This window comes from Macaca fascicularis, chromosome 12 (genome assembly GCF_037993035.2).
Source record: "Macaca fascicularis isolate 582-1 chromosome 12, T2T-MFA8v1.1".
Taxonomy (NCBI): domain Eukaryota; kingdom Metazoa; phylum Chordata; class Mammalia; order Primates; family Cercopithecidae; genus Macaca; species Macaca fascicularis.
In genome coordinates this window covers 51,507,266-51,518,100 of record NC_088386.1, presented here as the reverse complement: position 1 = coordinate 51,518,100, position 10,835 = coordinate 51,507,266, and the positions used below count along the sequence as shown (strand labels likewise).

General features: G+C 35.5%; 1 long non-coding RNA gene across 1 annotated transcript; it reads left to right on the top strand.

The window, feature by feature from the left end:
* Positions 1-5,161: 5,161 nt before the first annotated feature.
* LOC135966428 (uncharacterized) lies at positions 5,162-9,232 on the top strand. The gene is made up of 3 exons (XR_010579749.1): positions 5,162-5,262; positions 6,949-7,094; positions 7,869-9,232. It is a non-coding gene; the product is annotated as an uncharacterized lncRNA (long non-coding RNA).
* Positions 9,233-10,835: the final 1,603 nt, after the last annotated feature.

Sequence of the window (10,835 nt, the reverse complement as noted above, 5' to 3'; positions counted from 1 at the left end):
TCTTTTTTCTTGCTCTGTCGCCCAGGCTGGAGTGCAGTGGTGCAATCTCAGCTTACTGCAACCTCCACCGCCCGGGTTCAAGCGATTCTCCTGCTTCAGCTTCACGAGTAGCTGGGATTACAGGTGCCCACCACCATGCTCAGCTAATTTTTTTTGTGTTTTTAGTGGAGGTGGGGTATCATCACGTTGTCCAGGCTAGTCTCAAACTCCTGGCCTCAGGTGATCCACCCACCTCGGTCTCCCAAAGTGCTGGGATTACAGGCGTGAGCCATTGCACCCGGCCCTAATTTATAAATTAATAATTACTTATTTCTAAAATAGTATTAATTTCTGTTAAAGATCAGATTTGGTAATTAGTTGGTAAATAGAACCAGGAGGTATTAGGGGAAGATGGAAACCCATTGTAGATCAAGGCATACATTTATTAACTTGATTTGTATACTTAAACTAGATTGCTGAATTTTGGCTAGAAATGTTTACTCCCTGAGCATGATTATAACACAAAACCAAGTTAAGAATACGTGGGCTAGGCCAGGCATGGTGGCTCACGCCTGTAATCACAGCAATTTGGGAGGCCAAGGTGAGAGTATCACCTGAGGTCAAGAGTTCAAGACCAGCCTGGTCAACATGGTGAAACCCCGTCTCTACTAAAAATACAAAAAAAAAAAAAAAAAAAAAAAAAAAATTACTGGCATCGTGGCAGGCGCCCGTAATCCCAGCTACTCGGGAGGCTGAGGCAGGAGAATCGCTTGAGCCTGGGAGGCGGAGGTTGCAGTGAGCCAAGATTATGCCACTGCGCTCCAACCTGGCTGGTGGAGCAAGACTCTGTCTCAAAAAAAGAAAAAAAAAAAAAGAATTTATGAGCTAGCCTTCATATATTATCCTTTCATAATATTTAGTCGACTTACATAATTAACTCCCTCACAATAATTAAGTAACTAATTATGGAGCAAGAATATAAGCAATCATTCTGGTGGTCCATTTTTGAGGTCTAACAATGCCAACTAAATCTTATATTTGTTATGTTACATGCCAAATGGATATTTTATTGGTGAAATTAACACCACAGGGAAGCCATCAGAATGTATCTACTAACAATCTTGTCCAAATATCTTTAACATATACATAGAAATACTGAAAAATCACGTGCACCAGTTATCAAAATTACATGAATGCTTTATCTGATTTAACTGCAATGAAATGGTAGAGTTTTATTCACTTAGATAAACAATGAAATTAATTGGAGCTTCATAAAGGTTCGTGTGCAATGAGAGTATAAGGGAGCTCAGCGAGTTTATAGAAATCAAAAGAAAACTGTCTGATAAAAACAGGTAATTTTTGCAATAGATTTGAATCCTAGGAAGCAAGCTTTCTCTGTTGGACATTTGTGGCCTTTAAGGCCATTTTGTTTAATCTCTTTACTACACTTGTAAACTCAACCAAAAAAAAAAAAAAAAATTCCCTGTGTGATGAAATTTACTTTTTATTATTTGCTTTTGAGAACCAGGACTAAATTCCCAGGGCAGGCAGTTAATGTTGATTAATAAGATCTGTGTTGAATGGCTTTTGTAGGTTTTCACCTCCTTGTGTGCCACTTAAGGAAGAAAAAAATGAAGAGTTTTCCCACGATTTTAGACTTTTTTGTAAGACATGCTGAATAATGATTAGAGCTCCATGTCTAACTATGGTAGTCAACTGGACTTCCCGCTGGGGAGTAGATTTTTATCATTTTACCAAACCTTCAGAATTTACCTAAGAGGCTTGTGATGGTCTGAGTATCAAGTCTGTTCAATTGCTCCTTTCCACAGCTGAAACTTAGAGTTTGGGAGAATCTCTGGTGTTGGGGTAAATTTGGATGTGTTTTATTATGTGTAGTAATTCCAACGTTTAAGTGAATGATAGGATGTATGTGGAGTAAAATGGAAGAGAAATTTTGGATACTGAGAGTTGATTATTTTGTCTTCCCATGGGTGCTGGTAAATCTAGACTTTCATGTTTACTGTGCTAATGTAAATTTGGTAATAAAACATATATGTGATATAAATTTAAAAATATTGATGCACAGACCCCATCAATTGTTCTTATTTCGGTTATTTTTATTTTTACTTTAATTTCGAATATGGTGGCAGTACTTGTCCATTGTTAAAGTAAATCTGACAGAAAATATGTGTTTAGAAGGATCTTTCTATGGCCTGAATTTCTTCTCAATTCTTTCCCTATCCTTTGGGGAGAATTCCCTGTCATGTCAGTCTTCTCTCTCTCTGGTTGTTTATAACATTCTGCCAAATATGCTAACATTTGGATAAATACATTGTTTTCAAATTATTCATTCATAGATTTGGCTTTCCTAGACACTTTGTGAGATCCCCAAGGACAAGACCATATCTCCCTCTTTTTAAAAAAATTTATTATATTTTAAGTTCTGGGATACATGTGTAGAATGTGCAGGTTTGTTACATAGGTATACGCGTGCCATGGTGGTTTGCTGCACCCATCAACCCGTCATCTACATTAGGTATTTCTCCTAATGCTATCTCTCCCCCAGCCCCTCAACCCCTGACAGGCCCTGGTGTGTGATGTTCCCCTTCCTGTGTCCATATGTTCTTATTGTTTAGCTCCCACTTATGAGTGAGAACATGTGATGTTTGGTTTTCTGTTCTTGTGTTAGTTTGCTGAGAATGATGGTTTCCAGCTTCATCCATGTCCCTGCAAAGGACATGAACTCATCCTTTTTTATGGCTGCATAGTATTCCATGGTGTATATGTGCCACATTTTCTTTATTTAGTCTATTGTTCATGGGCATTTGGGTTGGTTCCAAGTCTTTGCTATTATGAACAGTCTCCCTCTTTTTTTATTCCTGCTATTCTGACCCAATATCTGATCATATAGGATCAATGAATACTTTGTTTTCATAGTTATGTATAAAAATATCTAAGTTTCATTTTAGAGGTAACCTCTCTCTTTTTCTAACTTAATATTTTATTACATACAGAATATTTCTCACTGTATGTGATCACAATGATCATGAGCAGCTTTGCTGAAAAGAATCATGTAATGCAATAGACTTTTCGTATTTCACACGTGTAAAACTGTAGGTAGATCTGTGTATAAAATCGAGGTGTACAACATCCATTCTCAAATCAATGCTTTTTTTTTATGAACTCTATCTCAAGAAAAGTTATTGTTTCATCAATTTCTGGCCATTTGGTTTTCTCTTACCCAAGGGCATTGTTTGTCATTCTATTCCTATGGCTTGCTTTTTTTCCCCTGCCATCTCTGCTTAAACTTCCAAGAGCCACAGGACACTGTTTTCCTTCAGAATTCCCACAATAAGGGTCACTTTAAAGCTTAACAGGTTTTAGCTTACAAACTCAGTGTGTGGGAGCCAATGCTTTCCTCTATTTTCTTAAAAATCAACCCAGTTCTAACATGGAGATTCTCCTCCTACAAGACTGTTTGGAAATTTAATCTGAATAATAAGACCCTCCCTAAAAGGGTTATGACAGTCACTCATAGAACTGAGATATAGGGAAGAGCCAATCATTGTCTCGCACTGGTAACTTTAGAGATTCCCCTTTAAATATGCAAGCTCTTCAACTACTTTGCTACTCTTGAGGCACGGGATTCTATGAGCCTTGAAACTTCAATGGCAAGGACCTTATCTTTAGATATGTTTTACACATATCTGAATGATTACTGTTATTACAGAGGTAAAAAACACGTCCTCTTACCTGTCTTAGGGATTCTCCTTGACTTCAGAAGCTTTCTCCCTCTAAGCTCACACTCCTGGACACTTGCTATTATCTTTCATGTCTTTTACTCCATTACAAAAGTCAAAATTCATGAGGCAAGAACACACAAAACTGGTTGCCTATCTGTAAGGTAAGAAAGAGGAGGCTCTACAAGGAGAAAGAGGTACACTAACTTTCCCAGAGCCTCACTGCTTTTTGCCCCTTGAGATTTAACAGAATTTTGATCATAGAGACACAACTGATATGCCTCATAAAGCAAACAGCATTTTCTCGTTTTTTCAGTTTTCTTTTCTTTCTTTTTTTTAAATTTAACTTTAAGTTCTGGGATACATATGTGGAACATGCAGGTTTGTTACATAGGTATAGATGGCAAGCACCATTTTCCAAGGAGCTTGAAATTCAGGGAGGTGTGGAAGAAGACTACTCAAAATGGCAGCAGGTTTGAATGGCCACAGAAGCAGCTGTTTTTCTTCCAAACCCAGGGAAAACAGAACTGTGGTCTTGTCGTGGGACCCAGATGTCGCATATACCTCCAGACCTCAAACAGAAGTTCCTCTTCTAAGGTTAAATTTATACACTTTCTTCAATATGAACAAAATTAAAAAAAATTGTTTCAGCTCTGTCCACCTCCAACAGGTAGGCAAAATAATTACTGTGCTAGATCACAAAGTAAAAATAAATGCAACTTGGTTATTGTTTCTTCCCCTTCCCTTTCTTTTCTTACCTTCTTTCCCCTATTCCAAATATTCTGTGATATTTATGAAAAGTTAGAGTATATTGAAAAGCTGGATGATGATTTACTAAACACTCGCAGTGGTCCTATAGTTAGATTTGGAACCAAGGAGAAAGCCTTAATGCAAAATTTACATCACCACAAAATATCAGAGTCTTAGAGATCCTGTTAGCTCATATGACTAACTTTAGTTAAAGCTGTAAACATGGCTCAATATTTTTAAGAAAATGATTATAGTATTACCTATATATTATCATAAGGTAAGAGATGATGGGTGGAAATTGTGGGGGATATCTGGTACAGAAAAAAATAGAATTTACTTAAAAATTTGCTACTACATTACAATTTATTTAATACCCACATTTAATTATCACTTTGGATTATTTAAGTCTTATTTTCATGTGAAAAAGGTTGAGCTCTTCCACATTTTCTTTTTCATGAATATTTAATGAAAAAATTAACTTGGACTCCATTACACTTGTTCAAAATGCTTTTAAAAGATTTTTTTAAAGGCCTCTTTTAACATTAACACTTCAGTATACTGTAGTTGACACTTTCAAAAGAATTAAACTGCTAGAAAAATGGTACTCCCTTTGGGATATTTATCAAGCCATGCAATATTTTAAAATGCGGTAAAATGCTTCTTGTTTCAGTGAATGAGAATGGTCTTCTTATATAATGCAGGGATGAAAGAAGATACTTAGAAAGATCAGGGAAGAGTGAAAAAGACACTTTGAAAAATCGGGGAAGATTTTCATCGTAAGGTGCAAGCGAGGGCAAGAGTATAATATGTGTTTATGTGATACATAAGATTTACTTCTAAGCAATCTAAGAGGATAAGAGATAAAATCACCATTCAGTTTCCAAGTGAACACAATATAAATAATATTGATGATGACCAAAGGAAAATACAAAATAAGAAATTAAAAGTCATGAAAAGATAAAGAAACTGGATCAAAATGAGAGTTCAACAAAGGGAGCAATGAGAAAACTAAATAGAAAAAAAATAGTAAATATAATCTTAAACTACAGATGCAGAGAGACAAAGTATAGGAGGAGAGGATGTTTTTTGCAGAAGGGGGTCCATGGACCTGTGAAGTGACCTTATGGCCCTAGAGTGCCCCACCTTCCTTCTGGAGGCCCTTCTTAGTGCCGCCTTAGCTGGTATCTTGTTTTGTAGAGCACAGCAGAGAAGTCAGCATCTTCAACAGAGCCCCGATTCAATTCTGTATTCTCTCACTATATCCTGAACTCCTTTTTGGAGTTCCCACTCTTATTTCCATCCTTTTTGTAATGTAATATGATTTGCTCACTTCAAAAATTAAATCTGTGCATTAGACCTGTAACACTATTGAGTTAAAATTAGAGAATTCACAAACTTTGATGGCAACGATACCTTGAATAATAAAAGTAAACACATATATAGATCTTATGGTGTTTTAAGCACTTTATGTATACTAATTCATCTAATCCTTTCAAAAACTCTGAGATATGTCTTACCATCATCACCATTTTACAGATGAAACAAACACACAAATACGAAACACAAGTTATGAAATGGAGGAGGATGTGAAACTAGGCAGTTTAGCCTTCAGTATCCATATGCTTAATCTTTCTGCTATACTTCCCGTTGTTTTGGAAATGGAAACTGAAGGGCAGATCATATGATGGCACCTGACAAAGTCTTATTTTATCATAAAAAATGCAGCCAGTGCTAAAGCTACCTACTTACCTTTAGCACTTCTTATATTTCTAGGGTGAGTAATGGCATAGTCTACCATCTCATCTCATTTGCATAATACTTTGTTTCTCTCCCTATTTTGTCCTCTCTCTGCAGTTTTACCTCAACTCCTCTGTTTGTTTCCTGGAGTTTTTGTAACCTATTACCACACACTTGGTGTCTTACCACAACAGAAATTAATTCCTTTTTCACAGTTTTGGAAGCGAGATTTTTGAAATCAAAGTGTTAGGGATTTTTTTTTTTTTTTTTTTTCCCTAAAGGCACCGCAGAAGAGTCTGTTCCATGCCTCTTTCCTGACTTCTGGTGGCAGCAGGCAGTCCTTGGCATTCTTTGACTTGTAGCTGCACCATTCCAACCTCTTTCTACCTCTTTCTTCACGTGGACTTCTTCTTTGTGTGTCTGTCTGTTAAATCTCTCTCTTCTTTTTAAGGAAATCAGGCATTGGGTTGAGAGCCCACCCTAATTCCAGGATGATCTCATTTGGGAATCTTTAATCTAATTACATCTGCAAAGACATCTATTTACAAGTAAGGTCACATTTAGTGCCAGTGTTAGGACTTGGCATATTTTTTTGGAGACCACTCTTCAACCAGCTATACCTTCTCCACATTTCCTCTATCATCTAATTCTACTTTTAGTCCTTTACTGTTAAATGGATTGACTGTACTTTAATTAAAAATTGAATATGTTAATAAATCCTACATATTTATCCATTGTGCAGATTCGTGAGTCTGAGTCTACTGACAAATATACCACATCCTCAGAGTAACTTGGAGTCTCTTAAAATTGTCTTGCTGGCCTCTAGAGGAGATTGTCCCCATAAGCATGTTCCTTAAGACGGATGCCTGGGTCAGAATACATAATACAGTAGGTATTGTACACGCTCTAGTAATATTGGTATTGGTGACATTTTAATAGAAAAAGGAATTTTGGTTTATCCAAAGATTTTTCATCAAAGGGGTTTAAGCTGACCTCTATTCAACTTCTTAAGATAAGAATTCTATGGAAAATTATATTGTAATATTTACATTTTATCTAAAATGTTTATAAAACATAACTTTCATACATTTATTATTTTCTGATACGATATCATAAGCATAAACATAATTTTTATGCTTCAGTGTGTGGAATGAATGCTTCCAGTCAGACTAGAAACTTTAAATCATTAATTACCTCCCCAGGGTTTTGCTTCCTGTTCTAATGCCTTCAGTTTACTTATTACAATTTTAGCATAAAAATTATTTTTCCTAAACCAGATTCCGTTTTTATTTTTCTGAGTCAATGTCTGATAGGTAAGATATTTGAAATTTTCTTTATGTGCTGAAAGTAACCTCAAAATAATTTGGTAAGATATTGGACAACTATTATTTTTCTTGTTTATAAGAGCATAACAACATAAATTATTTCATTGTAAGATGCAGCTTATTTTTTGTACCACTATGATTCTCATTTTAGAGATGTTAAATTGAAAAAAGTGCCTCTTAGAATCAATTATCCTTAATTTCTAAATCTATGCATTAAAAATCCTTGAACCCATGCATTTAAAAAAAACACGTGTTTGTTATCTTTTATTACAGTGTGTTTGCCCTTGTTGCCTTGTTTGTTTTTGTTTTGTTTAATTAGTTTCTTTTCTTTATCCAGTTCCTTTTTATAAGCACAAGGATTCTGAGAAGCACTGCCCCTCCCACGTGCCACATTCTGGGGAGAGACGATTGGAATACCTTCTGGATCAGGTATCTCTGGTGATCATTCCACCTAGTTAAGATGAAGCTGGTGATACCCTTCGGCTTGTTTCAGGTAATGTAACCAGGTTTTCCGGTGACTTGGGAATTAACAGGCTAAAAGCAAGTTTTCAGTTTCTGGAGAAGGGGTTCCCAATCTCATTTGAGGGTGTTGGAGGAAAAATCCCTTCAGAAAATAAAGCATGACAGTAAGATTTTAGTGTGCAGGAAGTAAATTCAGTTCCTTTGGAGATCAGCATGCCTCTATTCAATCCTCTCCTTAATCCCTTATGAACCAGATCTAGCAGGGGGTTGGACCAGGAAATTGAGTGTAGGGTTATAGGTGATAAGATGAGGAGAGGCACTCCCCTCAGGAGTTAAGATTCAGGAAATTTGGTTTGCACTTTAGCCAGTACAAGGCATTTCACCAGGATGGAGAATATGTGCTCTCTTGCACAGAAATCCATGCCAGCAGTAAGTGATGTGGAAGGATTTAGTGAAATTTTGCCAATAACCCCAGGCTTACTGCTTAATGAACAGAACATTCTCCTGGGACTTTAAGAGGTCCTATGAAATAAGGGACATGAATGATGTACTTTCTTTTCTGTTAGGCTTAAGAAATTCTGTTCTGAGTGCAAATAGAGAGAATGATTTCCATCTTTCCTATTAGATAGCAGATATCTTTACATCTTGGATACATTTAGAAAGAATAAAAATGTGAATGATTGAAATCTAGTCAGTCAATTGATTTATTAGAATTCCTGGAAGAAGACTGAGTAAACACAATCTCATTCTCTTTCTTTTTCTCTCTGTCAATTCTTCTTCTTGAGTTCCTTTACTATGGGATATAAATGAAACAGTGCGATATAAAACTAGTATAATGATGGTCAAGAGTAGGTCCCTAATAAATCTTGGTTATTACTGTTATTGGAGAGAATGATGAAATTTGAAGCTAGGGGGGAAAAAGAATAGTACAAACTGGAAATGAATTGGAATGAGTGGTGCTTCAGGTTGCCCTCAATTTGGTATTGGTACCTCAGTAAATCAGAGTTGCTGTGACCTGGGCTTTGATGTAAGGGTAGCAGAATGATTTAGAAAAAACAGCATTAGATTAAAAGCCAGAGACATATTATAGTCCTAGTTCTTTCGTTCACTAGAGATTTGACCTTGAAAAGCTTAATTTGTTTAAATTCCGTTTCCTCATCTGAAAAATGAAGACTGATGATATCTTTCTTAACTCCATTTTGTGATGATCCAATGGAATAAAGTGCTGTCAAAATGTGAGGTGTTATTTTTTTATCCAAAAAATTCAGTGAATTTACATTTTATAAGTTAGTATATGCCATCTCTATGTCTTAAATCCCCACAGCCTCAGGCCAGGAAGCTGTCCTATTTTCATTGGCGGAATCCCAGTAACTATTAGTTGTAACTACAACTATTAGTTACAATGAATGGTTATTATACTACTACAAAGATTGTTGTTGTTATATTTAATTTAAACCACTTATAACAAAAGTAATAAGTAGTTTACAATCACAGTCACAAAACAACCACACCACCACAACAATCAAACCTAGAGCAACTAAGGGGACAAGATGTACAGGGACTAGGGGTGTAGAAGAGCAATTCTGAAGAGTGGGTCAGGGAAATTCTCATGGCAAGTTGACAAGTTGAAACCTGAATGAGATTTGAAAGAGTTAATGGAGAAAGATGTGCACCTGTATGGGGAAAGAACATTCCACAGGGAGAGAGCAGCTAAATCCAGTGGCTCAAGGTGGCAACATACCTGATGTGTTCAAGGAGCAGCATAGCAATCAGAGAAGTTACTCAGTGGGGGATACTCACCCTTGACTTCTGCACGTTTGATGATCCCTTGGATTTGCCTAATCCATCCTGTTACATATCAATATATATACTTATATTTTACATAGAAAATATATTATTTTAAAATATACTATTTAGGCATATATACTACATAACTATACATAAAATATAAGTACATGCACACAACGCATATGTGTGTTGTGCGTATATATTACATATGCATATTATATACATGCACCTGTAGTATATATGTGTATATATAATATATATTTTGATTGTATTATGTATAGCCCTTACTCCACAATTTTGATATCAATCTTTTCCAATTAATTGTTTTAAAAAGATATAAATACCTTGTTGAGGATACCCCACATGCATTGTTATCTGGGCTGAATAGTTTCCAAATAATAATTCGAGTCAAGTATGTTATACAGAGTAAATTGACAAGATAATTGTTCCCACATATTGTTGTCTTAGCAAAAGTTTGGGGAGTATGCTACATAATATACTTACAAGGAGGCATTTTGTGATAAATGTAAAATAATAACAAAGTATTACACTTGTATAAGTAGGATTTTTTCTTGCTATCTGGAGGAAATATTCTATCAAATATTAGACTTTTGCTCCTGGAAAAAATATATGCATAGATTTGTGAATATAGATAGATATCTTTATATAACTATTAATCTACCTATCTTTCTAGCTATGTAATTATATACAAATACACATAAATGTGTTTATAAATGAAGTAAATAAAAGTTAGTTTCTTAATCCATGTCTTTATGTTCAGCTTATTTATCCTTCTATTTTCATACAATTATATCCTATTATATTTTAATTTATTGGTTCTTGTCTAGATATGACTTTATCCTCTAACGAAGTGTCTCTAGAATTCTTCTACTCCCCAAACCCTGGGCTGTCTTTCAATGCAGACACTGAACGTTAGAATGAGAAAATCCTTTTTCCTAATTTGATACCATTCTAAACACACTTTATGAAACTTACTTACCTTTTTATTACAGTGAAAATGATGCTCAGTGAACTACCAGTTTTCCGGGTATTC